Source organism: Saccostrea cucullata, unplaced genomic scaffold (genome assembly GCF_032062105.1).
Source record: "Saccostrea cucullata isolate Sc308-1 unplaced genomic scaffold, CSIRO_AGI_Scuc_v1 ctg198, whole genome shotgun sequence".
Lineage (NCBI taxonomy): Eukaryota > Metazoa > Mollusca > Bivalvia > Ostreida > Ostreidae > Saccostrea > Saccostrea cuccullata.
In genome coordinates, this window is record NW_026931182.1 from 193,470 (window position 1) to 212,070 (window position 18,601).

Sequence of the window (18,601 nt, forward strand, 5' to 3'; positions counted from 1 at the left end):
AAATTTGAAGTGATTTGGTGTATAACTAAATAGAATATGATATCACACTTCTTTATGTTCAATTTTGGCTGTTGAGTTTTTAGAGGCATGTGCTATGAGACATTTCGTATGAAAATTAGCCTGCAAAGATATGTCTTTTATGGGTGTTTTAGTTGGTTTAAGACTTATTCAAGGTATTAAAATTAAAATTATCAATTTGACAGAAAATTCTGAAAGTACGGACCTACCTTAATGGCAGAAATATATGCAAAGACGATGTGGAATGGTACATTGTAATCAAACAGGAATGGCACACCTTTATCAAATTTTTTGATTGGAACGGTATTTTACCCTAGGTTTAATAAATAAATGTAATGAAATAAGATAACTTGTTTCGAACAAGCTCTGAGGTTGAATATTTAGGGGGATTAGGTCCTGTCCAGTGTCCAAACTGAAGAACATGATCATCATACAGAATAGGAGCGAAATGAAAAAATTAATTAATTTACAGACATCGGAATTCTTTTTAAAGCAGAACATTAACCAATCCAGCTTTATTTTGTATTAATGGGTGTCTATATTCTATAACGGGGGAATGCGGTGTGGGGGTGGGGGGCTAGAAGCCATTTTTTTTCAGTACATCTAATATTCTTCTGACAATAATTACATTAACCTTATACATGTATATCAATTTACTTTAGCCAAAAGAGAGGGCAAGCAGCTTTTCAATGTACATTTTCATTAGTAAAAGTTATGCTTGAAAAAAAGGGGGGGTGTCAGTCCTCCCCCCCCCCCTTGCAACGTGCCAGTGATTGAAACCTAACTAATTTTTGACATGGGTCAGCATCAATAGAAACTATTTATATCTTTGTCTCCTGTCATTATTGACTGCATGCTGGAACAAGTATTTCATAACGTAACAGGAATCAAGTAATACTCCTCAAGATCTGTTATTCTACAGAGAGGGGAAAGATGGACTGTCCGTGTGAACAAACGTTTTCCTTCATGGTATTAAATGTTTTGGTTAAATATGGTGTATTTCAAAAGATGCTTCTTACGTGATTTTATCCCAAGACTAGAATGTATAGCAATTATATAATATATATTGTGCGACGAAAAATACATGTATGTGAGAAAATTCAGATTTAAATGCAGCAGTAACGGTACATGTACGATAAGTTGGACTGTATTTACGTCAGCTTTAAATCCTAATTTTAAGTTTTGATAGATCTAAGTTGTGAACTGTTTTGATCAAATCAACTAAATCTCAAAAGGATAAATACATTAATTTTACATATACTAATATTATCAAAAGAAATAATATTAATTTATACCACCTGATTTTAGCATGAAAACAAAGCACGTGCATGATACTCTATTTTTCCCACTCGCTAGATCCAAAGGGTTCCTTCAAGTCAGGGACCTTTTTTTATAATAAAAAAAACTATGTTTACAAATCCGGATAATTAATCTTATTTATCAAAGTACACGAGGCTTTTTTTCAAGTATAAATACTTTTTAATAATAAAAAAAAGCGTTCTCACTTCTTAAAAGATTATTCTTCTAAGTCCATTAAATCTTTCCCCGGTTTCTTTGCAATCATATAATAAATTATGGGTGCTCTAATAGTTTGGGTCAGATGTTGAGGGTCAAATTGAAATAAGCCCGTGTGATTTTTTCAGAAGTCACATATCATACTTTTTACCTGTTTATCATTCTTTTCTCACTTGTAAATTAACTGCGATTCCATAATTCTCCGTAGCATAATTTCTACGAGGGGCGTTCAATAATTTCATTGTGGGAAGTTGGAAAACAAGGGCTACTCGCTTTAAAAATAAATGGTCAAGAATCAGTAAATTAGAGTAAAATTGGACGCGTCATTAAAGCTGTTGTAAAACTTGTTAATTTACCAAAAATATATTAACTGAAATATGTGGAATTTACAACAGCTTATGTCGGTTTCATACACACATGAACAGATGGATTTCAATTAACAAAACTTACATAGCAAATTTGATAGACATCATATCGGGGGTAGTTCACACTTTTTTTTAGAGAAACATTTGATGGTAAAAAAGTTTAATACTCAAATGCCACCCTGTATTTATAAATATGAGTGAAAACGAGAGCGTGCAGAAAATCAATTATTTTTAAAAAATCAAAAATTGTTCTTATCCACGTTTTTCTGAAATTCAAACAGATCATGAAACTTGAATCCATTTCGCGTTAAACTCTCAAATCAAATTTAGAATAAGATAACAAAACTGCAAAGGCCTAAGAAGAGCAAACATTTTCAAGAACACAAAAACAGTTTTATACGCTATTTTCTTAAATATTAGCGGTCTTGTTGTTCAAATACATAAATAGGGAGGCAGTTCATTTCTGGAGGAGTCTAGTAAGCAAAATATTTGCCAAAAAATTGAAAGGATTATGAGAGGAAGGAAACAGAATGAGGAATTCACTATATTAATTTTTTTCCTGACATCGTCCAAACCCACAGGCCATGAAGAATAAAGGAATTTTGGGGTAAACAGAAATTTAATGTTTTGTCACATCAACAATATTCGCCAGATCTTTCAATCTTTGACTTGTTTCATTTCAAAAACTTATGAAAACACCTTTCAGAAAGACAAAAAACAAGCACCGTAATTTCGGGATTATAGGTCGATGGGGTATATAGGTCGAAAGGTTCATTTTCAGCCTTGATTTTTGAAAAATCCTAACATAGGACGAACTTACTATATAGTCTTGGTTTCCCGTTTTCTAAAGATTCTTACGCAGATACAACGTATCAGAACAGGTAAACCCCTAACATTACCGGGGTTATTCCGCGACATGAACGTATCAAGAAAATAAACAGGTATTTTAATGAGTACAGCATTTAAATAAAGTTTTAAAAAAATAGTTAAAACTTTTTTGAATTGTGTTACTACTTATTTTTCTCCAACTTGCCTGTTCAATGCCTCCGTAGTTTCACACTGTTGTTAAATCAGAAGCATAAATAACACGTAAAATCGTTATTATTTTACAGCTATAATTCGGGAAGTACCCTAGACCAAAGAATAGAACAACTTGGACACATTCCTGATGAATTTTATTCAGACATTATTTACCGGTGGACGACAATTACTTCGATGCATGTCCGCCATTTTTATTTTTCTTCTCCAGGGATTTGCTAAAACACGCAAATGACCATTGAATATATATATCAAGCAACAGTAAAGAATTGAAATCATATTAACACTCTATAAGTTTAAGTTATAAATTTAATTGACAGTACATTCACAATTTGACTGTCAACATGAATTTCACGGCTTTGTTTGTTCAATGATGTATAACACTAATACCCTATAACGGCACGTGGGTTTGTTAATCATGTCCCGCAGGTATTTAAACCACACCTTTGCGTAAACAGTGTAAATCCCTTTATCAAGTCAGACAATTAAAATTCTGTTAGAAACAAATCTTTGTATACCGGTAATTTAATGTACTTCTTGTGAACGAAGCTTTTAATAATTATTACAATTAATCAAAATAAAAAAAAACAGTAATGGCTCGCAGTTTTTTGGTTAATTAAATTTAGGAATTGAATGGCAACAAATTATTTCACTCATTTTACATTTAAGTAAACATAAGACGATACAAAAAAATTAATATACTATTTCAATTTATAGCTACTAATAAATGGTAAAAACACTATAGTGTAGCTACAGTTGTGATCGTGAAAAATTTCCGTATTTTAAATTTTAATACGGTTGCGGTTTTACTTTTAGTACACGATCGCGACTTCCTAACTTCACAAGATGGATACTGCATGATGTTAATGGATAATACGTTGAGGAATTATTTAATAGATGAAGCAATGTTATTGTCCTTTGTCATCAATGGATAATTAATGGAATTTGTTTTGTGAGAAAGCTATAGAATAAATATTTTATTGTTTACCGGGGCATTAATTTTTTGCGAAAAATAATCAAAAAAGTTACAAAAGTGGCAGAAATTTGCTTTGAAATTGACGTAAATGTTACTGATTTGGGGGCATTTTTCGTAACCTTGAGCCTTAAATAGGTCGAATTCTGAATAATGGGTGACCCCAGCGGTTCTGAGAAAAAAAGTATCGACCTATATTCAGCAAATCATAGGATCTGCCATTTTCCAGTATACGAAGGGTCATACTCAAAACTGTGTTCTAAAAACAATTAGAAATTGAATAAAAATGTCACGGACATGTCTTTTAATTAAAAAAGAATATTCTAGTTAAATCATTAAGACGAATTAAAATCATGATTAATCCCGTTGACAAAAATTGTCAATAAATATATGCTTAATCATTTGATAAATTTAAACTAAGTCACAATTGACTATTTGTGCTTAATCAGTAGAGAATTACTGAGACTTTATTCACTGACAGCGACATGAGTGCTATTTAGAAAGTATAACGTCACTGCGAGGTAACTTTGACTGAGATGGCATTCCATAGAGATTTTACTGTAACAGGGACTTGCACTATAAATAACTGATCATTTTCCGTCTTATGGGGAGTAAGATATAAACAACCAATAAAACTAGTATGTATATTTATCATTATTTTTGAAGTTGATTTCTATAAATACTATTCGTCCGATTTTTTCCGATTTTTTTATGGAGTTACATTATGCTATTGGAAGAAACATTCTGTTGCAATTTGTTTGAGGTCAAATTTATAATGACTGGACTAAAGTCCATGTAGGGCTAACTGTAACACAAATAAAGGAAAATATTCATCAAAGAATATTTACATCCACTGACTATTTTTTCCCTTTATTTCCTGCAAAAACCATGGCCATTAATCAGAACATGAACAACACTAACAAGTTTTCTTGAACAATAGCTGTTTTATCAGCTAGATACATACAATGAAATATTAGCCATAAAAACAATAGTTAGCAAATTTAATTTTAATTTAATTGATTTTTTTAATACAGACTGATGTAAATAAGAACATTATTATTCAAAATGCAACACAAAACAGTAATAATATTATATGTGTATGATATATATTAAAGTAGAAATATGTCCATAAGGCATGAATGCCCCGCCAAAGGTATATCAGTAATGCAACATGAAAAATTATCATGCTTCCTGTCAGTTTGTCTCTTTATAACCCATACCCATCTATTCTCCCATAGTCCTCTAAGGATTTATATAGCGTAAGCATACTATGCCGAAATAGTGCACGGGTTCATTCTCTGAAGAAAACCCGACTGCGCTCACGCCGGGGAACGAACTCACGACCCCGAGATTGTCAGTCCGACGCCCTACCGATTACGTCACAGACGCCGTTATAGCGAGCGCAGCGTTTAACTTTTTCCAATTTTCACATATAGGAAAGTTGTCACATACAGGTACAAAATGATCTACTAAAAGTTTTGATCGTTTACTAAGAGAGAAATAACACTTTTTATGGGTTTTTGGTTCAAATCTGTACTTAGATTTGAAGCATTTAAAAGCCAACATGGTTCTAGTATGTGTGAAAAATCTTATTTATTTGATATATTTTGAAACTTTAGTCCCTTATTATTCATTTAATTTACATTTGAAAAATTCGTCTAGTCTTTGATTGCGTAAAAATTATAACTAAATTCGCGACGCTCGTCACTGTGAGCTCTTAAAGGGAACGTTTGGTCAGAATTTAAATTTTTATATAAAACTGTATCTCTCATATAAAAAGAAAAGCTGCATCTAACAACACTGTGCTGCTGATAACAGCAGTTAAACTGGATTTTAATAGCTTAATTGGAGCAGCATGGGGAAAACCTTATCATGGCCGCTGCTGACGTAGTTCAGACAGATTAAATGCCAGATGGCTAGAGTCAATGTGTTTATGACTGCAGAAAAATAAAATTCCTTCTTTCAGAAATAAGCTAATTTAAGCAATTGTTAATTTATAGGAATTAAATTAACATCCTTTTTTGACACATTAGAACTTTAAAAAGTTTTAATTAAAATCATGTAAAATAATACAACCATTGCAGCTAAATTTTAATCAAAGTTAAATCCGACCAGTTTATGGCTTTTTATTATTAATTCCTTTTATTTTCCTGAATTCTGAAACACTAGAAGCATAGGAATGTGAAATTATATTTACTATAATATATTCAGATCCAAAATTAAACTGCATACACTTCCGTTAATTGGCACATTTTCACAACTTGATTCCGACATGATAGTGTTTACACTTAGAGCCAAATGGCCTGCAATACGTCATAAAAGTGAGGATTGTGGGAAATATTTAGCAAGCGCGATAACTTTATCTCTCAACATGGCAGCCTCCAGCAGCCAGTTTACTCATAACTTTGATGTCTTATAACTTTATAATTAAGTTAAAACAAATGGCAGTAACAGGTAAAATTCATTATTGACCATTCAATGAATGAAATATCAGAAAGTTTTTTTAGACCCAACGTTTCCTTTAAGGCAACACCTGTGCGAAGAGAAAATTCGACTACTGCACATTCATTCGATAGAAATTTTTAACGCAGTAATTTGGACCCACAATGCAACACTTGTTAAAGCTACTTTCTCGCGAGAATAGCTGCAAAAGTTTAACTAAAAGTAAACATGCTCTGATTTAATGGATAGATTTTTAAGATAAATAGTATACAAAACGTTCTTCATTTACTTTCAGCGCTGTTCAGGCTTCTTTTTTAGAAATGTAAGTTACATACGACGTCATGTGACGTCAGAGTCTAGACGCACCAAATTCCCCGTGCAGTTTGACGAGCCCGATCTTAATTATAACAAAATAAATATCTGCGCTCGCCATAACGGTCGCACCATCAACATATTAGTCAATGTATTTTTAATTATGAACTAGTTTGGGCGAAATCTTCTTTTTAAAAAGTTTAATAGAGATAAAAGACAATTTATAGCGAGCGTCGCGAAGTGACTCGTAACTGCATCATTGTTTGTTTTGATGCAGTCGTAACGTCATCGATCAACGTTATGAAAACCCTCTGACAGAAATCAATAATATAATACAATGATGAAAAAATGAAAATGCTTTTATAATGATTATTACTCCAGAATGCTTTTCTATAATTTTTTTAGTTTTTCTATTTATTTTTAATAGCTGAAATCATTCTTGAAATAGATATTATAGAATAAGAAATTTTCTCTTTCTGAATGTTATTACCCAAGTGTGAAGGGTTATAGTTCTATGTTTAAATATGCATGATACGAAAAAATAGAAATATGGCAGTTCTCTATAATTTTTAAAAGTTTTATTATACAATTAAATACATTGACCAAAATTGAATTTTTAAAGAAATACGTATATCAGCAATTTTAGATATTCTGAATTTTTTTTTTTAAAAGAATATGCAAATATATATATATCTGTTGCTTCCTCTATACATCTGTGCTGTATTGTTTACGTGTCTGTACATGTGTGTTTTTATATTTATCTTTAACTGATATGTCCTTTAAATAGTGCTGCATGTTTTCATTGTTTTAATGTTATGTATATGTTAAAAATGTCAGTCAAAAGCTCATTAGAGCGTTACTTTTTAACTACCATACTGACTTTAAATAAAGCTTATCTTATCTTATCTTATCTTATCTTATCTTATCTTATCTTATCTTATCTTAATGCATCGCTTAGTACACAAACACTAAAGCCACGTTCTCGCGAGAATAACGACAAAAGTTAAAAGAAAAATAAACTTGCCTTGATTTAATGAATTTATTTGTTTATTGCAGAAAATAGTCATAAACTGATTGAAATCAGCCCTGTTCAGGATTCGGTTTGGTAAAGCAACAAGCAAACGACGTGTACGTATGGCGTCAGAATCTTATACGCACCGAATATCACGTGCGGTCGAAAACTGGATAAGTATTTTCGCTCGGCCTAACGGTCGCACGGTCAACAAATTAATTTTGATTGTAATATAATGTATATAAACTTTTTTTTCAAATATTTTACCAATAAAGAAGAAAATAACCAAAATATTTTTTCTTAAATAATTTCTCACAATTTTGCCCCCTTCACTTTACTATAATTCTCTAAAACTATATGTTCATTATCCCTAATACTTGAATTATTCAAAATAAAAGAGAATATATTATGACGTATATGTAGCACAACATGACGTCATAATAGGGCTGTACTCACATGAATGTGAAAGGTAGTGAAACATTGAAAATAGAGAAAATAGTGTCATTTTTAGCTCTACTGGTCAGAGACCAGAAGAGCTTATGCAATAGTAAGGTATCCGTCGTCCGTCCGTCTGTCTGTCTAGCTGTCCGTCTGTCTGTACACAATTTTTAAAAACGCTACTCCTCCTACAGTTTTGATCTGATTTCAATATAACTTAGCACACAAGTAGACTAGACTAAGATACATAAAATAGTGCATCGATTTTTTATATTGAGGAATGGTGTTGCCATGGTTACTAAAAATAATTTTTTTGTGAAATTCTTTAAAACGCTACTCCTCCTACAGTTTTGATCTAATTTTAATATAACTTGGCACACAAGTAGACTACGCCAAGATGCATAAAATAGTGCATAGGTTTTTGATTTTGTTGAACAGTGTTGCCATGGTTACTTAAAATAGAATTTTTTTGTGAAATTCCTTTAAAACGCTACTCCTCCTACAGTTTTGATCTGGTGGCAATGGTTTCTTTTCTCATATTTTGTTATAAGTACAAACCAGTAGTGGTACAGTCTCGACAGAGACTTTTGGTTATACAACAGTCAGCATAATAATAACAACAGTGTTGTGTTTTGCGTGCACTATGCCTAAATAGTAGTCAGGGTTTGACACATAGTGCACTCGTCTCCGGCTCGTGCACCATGTGTCAAACCCTGACTACTATTTAGGCATAGTGCATGCAAAACACAAAACTATTATATACTTAGTGTTAAAAAAGTTTGATGAGAATATATTGAATAGTGATGCAGCTTAATTGCTTACATCAGTATGATTGATTGATTATATACTGTTTAACGTCCCTCTCCAGAATATTTCACTGATATGGAGACGTCACCATTGCCGGTGAAGGGCTGCGCATTTAGGCCTATGCTCGGCACTTTCGGCCTTTGAGCAGGGAGGGATCTTTATCGTGCAACACCTGCTGTGACACGGGGCCTCGGTTTATACGGTCTCATCCGAAGGACCGCCCCATTTGGTCGCCTTTTACGACAAGCAAGGGGGTACTTAGGACCTATTCTAACCCGGATCCCCACGGGGCTACATCAGTATGTATCAGCATATAAAGTTTTACACTAATTTCCTTAAAGTGAAGTCAAGGTCAAAGGAAACGCCAAGGTCAATTCAAAAAATGTTGGTGCAGCTGAAAAGCTCCATCAGTATGTATCATCTCAGGAATTTGAAAAAATAATAATTATAAATGGTTTCGTTCAAACTGAATAAAACACAATTTGATAAAAGTGAGGTCAATGTCTAATGAAAGGTCAAGGTCAGAAATGTTGATACAATTGAATTGTTTACATCAATATGTATAAGCATATGAATTTTGACACGAATTTCTTTAAAGTGAAAGTCAAAGAAAATGCCAACGTCGAAATGATTTGATGCAGATGAAAATCTCTTAACAGTATGTTTCAGCATATGAAGTTAAAAAAAATCATAAATGGTTTCTTTAGCACTGATGTAAACACAATTTGAGAAAAGTGAGGTCAAGGTAAACTAAAGGGTAAAGGTAAAAAATGTTGATACAGATAAATTGCTTACATCGATATTTATCCTGCCTCTGATGAAAATCGTGAAATTTCATTGGCCGAGAGCAATACCGCATGAAAAGATGTTATGCTGCCTACGCACCTCACATTGCTAATGTGCCCCCTCCACGTGACCTACCCATCCACCATATATTAAAAATTTACCAACCACACATCATCAATATACTGCTTTCACGTGACCCACACGGAGCTTCATATCTGACGTCACAATGCGTCTGACGACAACGTACAATGGATGTAGAACGTCTTGCTTGGACGTTCAGTGAAATGGTTTCTTGATCCTATATATATTTTATCTTTAGTGAACCATCGCAGGATAAATTCGTTATGTAGACACTTAGAGGGGTAATACGGAAATATGTGGGTCCTTAAAAAAAATAAATATGGATTTTTTCAAGGACCCCACATATTTCCGTATTACCCCTCTAAGTGTCTACATAACTATTAGTATCAGCATATGACGTTTGACACCGATTTAGGAAAAGTGAGGTCAAAGTAAAAGCAAAGATCAAAAATGACGATGCAGTTGCATATCATCAACATATGAAGTTTGATAAAAATATCTTGAATGATTTCTTGAAAATTGACTTAAGCACAATTTGATATATGTGAGGTCAATGTCATAGGACAGAAGGATGGCAATACAGAAGGATGGATAGACGGAAGACGGACATGACAAACACTATATGCCCCGGCCATATTCATGGCGGGGAATAAGAAATTACATAAATTTAACTGTATGGCTTCATGCTTATGTTAAGGTATTGCTAAATTATTTTGCATATTACATCAATACACTGTTTACTGTATCCAGTCTGCCAACGATATAGATCCAATGGTTGGTCTATTGAATTGGATGATGTGAATGTTGAAAAAATGTTAATCTCTAAAATTAAGTGCTAAAAGGTGCTGATTATGTTTATTTTTTAAATGGTTTTAAAGCGGAATGTGTTATCAACATGGTTCTAGTATTACAATATATGAAACATATTTTTTTCTGCAATGAACTTCTTTCATTGCTTTTTTAGCTCACCTGAGCCGAAGGCTCAAGTGAGCTTTTCTGATCAAAATTTGTCCGTCGTCTGTCGTCGTCGTAAACTTTTCACATTTTCATCTTCTTCTCAAGAACCACTGGGCCAATTTCAACCGAACTTGCCACAAAGTATCCTTAGGTAAAGGGGATTCAAGTTTGTTCAAATGAAGGGCCACGCACTTTTCCAAGGGAAGATAATGATGAATTAGTGAAAAATTAATGGCATTTTTAAAAAATCTTCTTCACAAGAACCACTGGGCCAGGAAAGATGAAACTCATGTGGAAGCATCCTCAAATAGTGTAGATTCAAGTTTGTTCAAATCATGACCCCCGGGGGTAGGGTGGGGCCATCATGGCCGACCAAAGTTTTACATAGGAGTATATAGGGAAATTCTTAAAAAACCTCCTTCACAAGAACCACTGCTCCAGGAAAAATGAAACTCACGTGAAGCATCCTCAGATAGTGTAGATTCAGATTTGTTTAAATCATGACCCCCGGGGGTATGGTGGTACCACAGTTTTACATAGGAGTATATAGGGAAATATTTAATAAGCTTCTTCTCAAGAACCACTGGGCCAGGAAAGATGAAACTCATGTGGAAGCATCTTCAGGTAGTGTAGATTCTAGTTTGTTCAAATTATGACCCGCGGGGGAAGGATGGGGCCAAAATGTCTGATCACAGTTTTACAGAGGACTTGATAGGGAAATCTTTTAAGATCATCTTCTCAAGTACTTCGAAGCCATGATAAGTGATATTTATATGGAATCATTCTCAGGTAGTGTTGATTCTAGTTTGTTCAAATTAGGACCCCCAGGGATAGGGTGGGGTCACAATGGGCGATCCAAGTTTTACATTAAATATATTTTTAAAAATCTTCTCAAGAATGGCAAAGCCATGATTAATGATACTTGTATTTATATGGAAGCATTTACGGGTAGTGTAGAATTAAGTTTGTTCAAATCCTGATTTAAATTATTTAATTCATGGCCCTCTGGGGTAGGGAGGGAAACAAAGGGGAATCAAATTCAAATTTTTATGAAGTTATATATAGGGAGAAAATGTTTTTAAAATATCTTTTAATCAAGAACAGCAAAGTCATATGCTGTATTAATATTAAAGCATTCTCAAGTAGTATTGAATTCACACCCCCTTTCTGATTTGTGCTTTTTCCTAGCCGATTTGCTCAGGTGAGCGATGTGACCCCTGGGCCTCTTATTTTTATTAGCTGACCTGAGCTGAGAGCTCAAGTGAGCTTTTCTGATCACATTTTGTTCGGCGTCCGTCCGTCTGTCCGTCTGTCTGTCTGTCTGTAAAATTTTCACATTTTCGACTTCTTCTCAAGAACCGCGGGGCCAATTTCAACCAAACTTGCCACAAAGTATCCTTGGGTGAAGGGGATTCAAGTTTATTCAAATGAAGGGCCATGCCCTCATTCAAAGGGAGATAATGATGAATTAATGAAAATTTGGTGGCATATTTTAAAAATCTTCTTCTAAAGAACCATTGTGCCAGGAAAGATTAAGCTTATGGGGAAACATCCTCAAGAAGTGTAGATTCAAATTTGTACAAATCATGACCCCTGGGGGTAGGGCGGGGCCAAAATGGCCGACCAAAGTTTTACACTGAAATATAAAGGAAAATTCTTTAAAAATCTTCTTCTCAAGAATGACAAAGCCATAATTCATCAAATTTATATGGAAGCATGCTTAGGTAGTGTAGATTCAAGTTTGTTAAAATCATGGCCCCCGGGAGTAGGGCGAGGCTAAAATGACCGACCAAAGTTTTACATAGAAATATATATAGGAAAATTCTTTAAAAATCTTCTTCCCAAGAATGACAAAGCCATAATTCATCATATTTATATGGAAGCATGCTCAGGTAGTGTAGATTCAAGTTTGTTAAAATCATGGCCCCCGGGAGTAGGGCGAGGCTAAAATGACCGACCAAAGTTTTACATAGAAATATATATAGGAAAATTCTTTAAAAATCTTCTTCCCAAGAATGACAAAGCCATAATTCATCATATTTATATGGAAGCATGCTCAGGTAGTGTAGATCCAAGTCTATTCAAATCATGACCCCCGGGGGTAGGGCGGGGCCAAAATGACCGACCAAAGTTTTACCTAGAAATATATAGGAAATTTTTTTTTAAATTTTTTTCTAAAAAATAGCAAATCCATGATTGGTCATGGGACTACTTTTGGATTTAAACTTTACAAGAAAAAGCCATTTTCTACTTTATCCTACCCTTAGTGTTCAGATGAGCAATGTGGCCCATGGGCCTCTTGTTCCATTTAAATTTAAGTTTGTTAAGTTAAAGGCAACGAGTATTCTCCATTCTGGGAGCAATATATATAAAACTACCCAAATTAACTGAAGTTTCAATCTTCCCCAAAACAACATACAATATACCTGGTAGCAGTCTTATGGTAATTTTTGTTCCAATTCTGAAAAAAAAAGATCAAAGAAGTTTTCCTTGCGAAAATCCTATCCTGATGCTGTGCGAGGTAAGGTCAAGCCAATGATATTGTTCTGTGTTTTTTAATCAAAATGTTTCGTTTATCAATTTAGTCCCTTAGTTTTATTTTTAATTATTTAATTAATGTACATGTATTTATTCATATCATTTTTATCCATATACTAGTACATGTATCTATTGATATGAAAATTATTATTTCCACAAATTATATCTGAATCTCTTAAAATATCATATATTACATTTTTTTAGGATCAAAAGTGGCAGAAGAAAATGCCTTGGTATTTGATGGATTTCAATTCCTGGGTATATAAGTAAATACTGTAGATCACTATATTTTCGCGACTTAGCTATTTGGTTTTTATTAACGAGACAGAAAAGCTGTGGTTTCTGTTGTATATAAACATTAATAACACAATTATACGCGAGAATAAAATTTTTGCGAGCAGACAGACTTGCGTATACGTAATTACGTGGAAATAAAGTTCTCGCGAATAAAAAGTGATTTACAGTATTTTTAGACGAAACACAGCAATTCAGGATCAACAGAATATCTGCAAATCCTAGTAAAGTGCAAAACATCAAAGAAATGAAAGGGGAAAACATGGAAATACTTCAAAGAAGATGTATTTTCAAGATAATATAAATGAAATATTAGATTTTTCTCCGAGAAAAGTCGCCAAGATAAGTTGATTGTTCATCTTTGAAAACAGCATGAAGGAGGCTTACTCATTCAGACACAGTCTCAGAAAAAAAATACAATGATGTTCAAAGGAGATTCCTAAAAGAAACCTGTTTCAAACATACACTGTATTAATATCGCCAGCAAATAGTAGGAAGCATACCTATGTTGATTCGAAATCTCCTGACATATAGGAAAGATCCGGATTTCCATTACAGGTTTTCGTTGAGGATTTATATTAAACGATCAATTTATTATTCATATTTACGAACGACTTTCATAAAGCATTGAATCAAAAGAAGTGAAAAAAGTGTTTCAACAGCATTGTAATGAAAATTCTACTGTCAAGAACATTCCATCCAAAAAAAGTTGGTTGTCTCCTCTTTACACAGTTTCAAATTTATCGGTCACATGCAAAGTACACTATGAGACAAATTGGGCTCTTAAAAACAAATGGGAAAACAAGTTTCACTTATAAATATTTTTGAAATTGATTTTGACATTCTTCAAACAATCTATTGGAATTCCTATGGGAACCACTTGCGCTCCGTTATTAGCAGACCTATTTTTATATTCATATGAAGTAGAATTTATGCAAAATGTAATGCATCAAAAGAAGAAAACATTTGTTGTGGCCTTCAACTCGACTTTCAGAGATATCGATGATTTATTGCCAATTAACAATTGTAATTTCTATTTATACGTCGATACGATATATCCAAGAGAGCTTGAGATAAAAGATACCAGAGAGTCTGCCACATCTGTTTCATACTTGGATATTTTACTTGAAAAAGACATTAATGGTAACCTAACAACCAAGCTATATGGTAAACATGACGACTTTAATTTTTTTATCGTTAACTCCCCTTACTTATGCAGCAATATACCTTCATCACCTGCATACGGAGTGTATATACCTCAGTTGATTCGCTACGCAAGAGCATTCTCTACGTATAAACAATTTTTCAAACGAGGTAAATTACTGACAAGAAAGTTGATGAAACAAAAATAACAGCAGTCTCGTTGAAAGTCATCAGTTCTATGGTCGACACAATGACCTTGTCATCAGATACAATTCATCATTGAGTCAAATGCTGTCTGACGTTTTTCACGCCAATTGTTAGTCCATTATTTATACACCGATTTGACGACGGATTTTTTTCCGTTATTTCCTGATCATGAAAAGGAGCATACGGCGTGTGAGACCGGTCAGCAGGGGGTGCTCACTCCTCCATGTCACCTGTTCCCACCTCTGATGTTTTGGAGGTCCTTGTTTGCTCTGCTCCTATTTTGTATTGTTTCATGGACTTTGATATTGAATGCTGTTTGTTATCTCCATATCCTTCTTTCAATGATGTAATAGAAGTTTTAGAAAAAATGATATGGTTCTTAAATCTATTCGACTTAAATCTATTCGACATAAATACACGACCTACTGAGTATATTTTTTCAAACGGAAGATGGAACTGTACTATACCTAGTATTTGCGCAATAATACTTTGAAAACGAACGACATTCTCTTATACAAATACGCACAAAAACTGTAAACAGGTAAAAAAAATAGCAGCAAATTAACGCTTAAAGGCTAGCTATTTTTTTTACAGTAATAGAAGAGGAGGGAGAAATAGAACACACACCAGGTGGATTATTTCTTCCTGGGCGTGTGTAATAAAAATGAGCATAACTAACAAAATATATATTGTTACAAGCCTTGTCTTCTTGAACCATAACATTATGTGGATGAAATCATTCTATCTCATCACGTCCGGTTAAGGGAAAACGGAAGATTAATTCTATCACAGTTTTCCTTTTAATTTCCTCCTTCAAATCGTTCATATATTTCCAAAACCCTGAGTCTATTTTGACAAAGTTTTCAGGTCTTCCTTTTCAAAGTTCAACGTTGGATGAAATCTTCGATAGAATTCAAAATGGAAACAAAGTTTTGTTGTCAGTTGAAATATCGACACATTAAGGATATTTTACATTGATTGCTTTCTTTAAGCTTTTTATTTTCTACTATATGAACATCATCAGTAACGACGTGTTCAGCAGGACTCTTGTTGAAAGAAGAAGAGCATAGGCACTTAAAAATAAGTGGGTTTTGTTTTGTTATTCAGTTGCTAGACATCTAAATATTTTGTTCTGAATTTTAAAGATTGGTCGCAATGGTTTGGGGATATCAGTGTTTAAACTTGAAATATGGTGAATGAAAGGCTGAACTCTTTTATGAATAAGATTTGAGACGATTTGAATGTGATAATATTATAATATCAAATAGAACAACAATATAAACAAATTTATTACAAATGAATAATAACATAATTATTTATTTTTGATGCACTTATATAAATGTATACTTTAGTTCTTTACAGGCTTCTTTTCTTTTATTAGAACATATCATCATTTATTGGTACATTTATCTATTCATATAATTATATACTTTTTTTGGCCTCATAAGCATTTAGAAAACATAGAAATATTTAACGTTTATATTCATCAATCTTGTCCTTCAATGTCTCTATCTAATTTCGTTCTAAGTACAAATTTCTTTCATTCAATATCTCGCCCACATCTTTTTGTTCTTTTTCTGAAACTTTTCAAACAATGTTTCAGTTTATTCCTTAATATGAAGACACTTACAATGACAAATAAAGAAGCAAATGTTAAAATCGTTAAAATTGCAATTAAGCTACTAGATTCAACAGAGTAATCCTTTTCCCCATCTCGAGATAGTTCTCCGACTTCTGGTGCTCCTGTACTGTTGTTTTGAACTTCTGTCAAGTTAAGCTTCATAGATGTTTGTAATTGTGGAGATTGCGTAATGTTTACTTCTTCCTGACATGCGTCAACTCCAAAAAGAACTTTTCCTTTACAGAGTTTGCGTCTGTTAATAAAGGTAAAACAATTATATTAACTGTATAAAAACTCCCTTTTTCCGCGCAAAGAACGATTAAAAAAAATCAAATAAAAAAAATAATTACAAGTACCTTAAAGAAATTCCACAAGGACACATCAATACTATGATTCCTATCAGGAAAAAGACATGTCCTAACATAATATTCAATCCAACTGTCAATCCTAGAATCGCCACCTGCAAAAAGGAAAGTAAAATAAAGTCGTTAAATTACAAAAAATGCAAATATAGAAGCTGATCCAGTTGTTCAGTTTTGTTAAGCAGCCTAATTGTTGACAGGATTGTAATAAGCATTTATCCTTCTACAAAAATTGTGAAATTCATCGATCAAGGGTTAGGGGTTCGTGTGCTAGGGTGGGGCTATATACATCATATAGTGAAAACGCATTATATTATATCTTTGAAAATCTTCTCTTCTCCTGCCAGTAGGTATTAAACAAACCCATAATAGAATAGTTCTGATGAGCAAGGGTGCCTCCTTCAAAATTTTGAAATTCTGGGTATTAAACTGATAAACTAAGTGAATAATTATAACGAGGAAGGTTGTTGGGACGGTTTTTTATTTTATTATTATATATATAATAATATTGTTATTATATAATGGAAATACATTCCGTCAAAACACATCTCCATTGCTTCTTCGTAATTAAAACCCAATGAACTAATTGTATGGTCATGACTAGGAAGAGTTTCTCCTTCAAACACGTGAATTCCATGGCCCTTATGACAGGGGTTCTGGTGCTACGTGTAGAAAGGGTCTCTAAATTGATAATATACTAAAATGCAATAATTCTTTGAAAATCTTATCATCGGCTCCTGCATGTATATTAAATCGATAAAGTAAGTGTATAATCATAAGGAGGAAGGGTACCTCTTCCATAATTGTGACACCAGTCTGGAACTAGCATTGAACAAATTGGAATCTATAAGACTTTTGGATGCTTCCATATCAATACGAATAATCAGAGCTTTCCTCATGTTCCTGTTCTTAAAAAATGTTAGCCTATATATTGCTATGTAAAACTTTGATCCCATACTAACTTAACATGCTTCCATATCAATGTGTGTTATTTTTTTATTTTTTATTTTTTTAAGACTTTAAAGATCCCATTCGAGAACTTTTCAATCAAAAAGAGATATATTATTTATTATTATTATTATTATTATTGGTTTATTATTATGTATGGGTATATTTTTTGTTTTTAAAAGAAAATAAGTAACGTACGTCAGGTGCCTGTGTTTAAAATGAATATACATGTATTAATGATTAAATCTTCGGTATATTTGACATTTTCAATGCATACTTAGGTATGAATATCTACGTACGTCATTTGACTTGTTCAACTTGGAAGTTTGCCAAATCGATTGAGGAGTATGTAGATGGTGAAGGCTTTTTTTCTGGATTTGTTTATATTGAGTAATATCTATAAATAGGGGTAAGTACAAATAACAAGAAAGAATTAGAAAAAAAGAAAGATGTGACCATCATAAAATATCTTTTTGTGTACAATCAACCAAAATTATATACGTGTTGTTCCATTTGAATCGAGTTTATTTTTAGAAAGCGATATTTATAATAACATGAATAGAACCACTTTTTAAAATCAGGTAAAACAAATGACTATAGTGTTATTTCTATGTCTTTAGTAGTTATGATTACTAAGCAAAGGCGAGCATTTAGCGAATTTTTATATCATCCTGCATATATAATATTATTTTGTTGTTAGTTTTAAAAGATAAAAATAGCAAATAAAAATCCCAGTTTTACAGG

At 32.9% G+C, this 18,601-nt stretch overlaps 1 protein-coding gene and 1 long non-coding RNA gene across 9 annotated transcripts in view; one reads left to right on the plus strand and one right to left on the minus strand.

The window, feature by feature from the left end:
* The window catches only part of LOC134231693 (uncharacterized), an 89,310-nt gene that overhangs the window by 5,376 nt on the left and 65,333 nt on the right, over nt 1–18,601 (plus strand). Inside the window, exon 1 of one of the 6 annotated variants that reach the window (XM_062713669.1) lies at nt 17,476–18,266. The exons of the other annotated variants lie outside the window; for them this stretch is intronic. The gene's annotated coding sequence lies outside the window, so the exon portion shown is untranslated. Of the gene's footprint in view, nt 1–17,475; nt 18,267–18,601 lie in introns of those variants that run through there. 6 annotated transcript variants of the gene reach the window in all.
* Nucleotides 16,269–18,601, minus strand: part of LOC134231696 (uncharacterized) — a 42,352-nt gene continuing 40,019 nt past the window's right edge. For all 3 annotated transcript variants that reach the window (XR_009984598.1, XR_009984599.1, XR_009984597.1), the window contains 2 exons: nt 16,904–17,007; nt 16,269–16,800 (listed from right to left, as the gene is read on the minus strand). This is a non-coding gene — a long non-coding RNA (uncharacterized LOC134231696). The remainder of the gene's footprint in view (nt 16,801–16,903; nt 17,008–18,601) is intronic.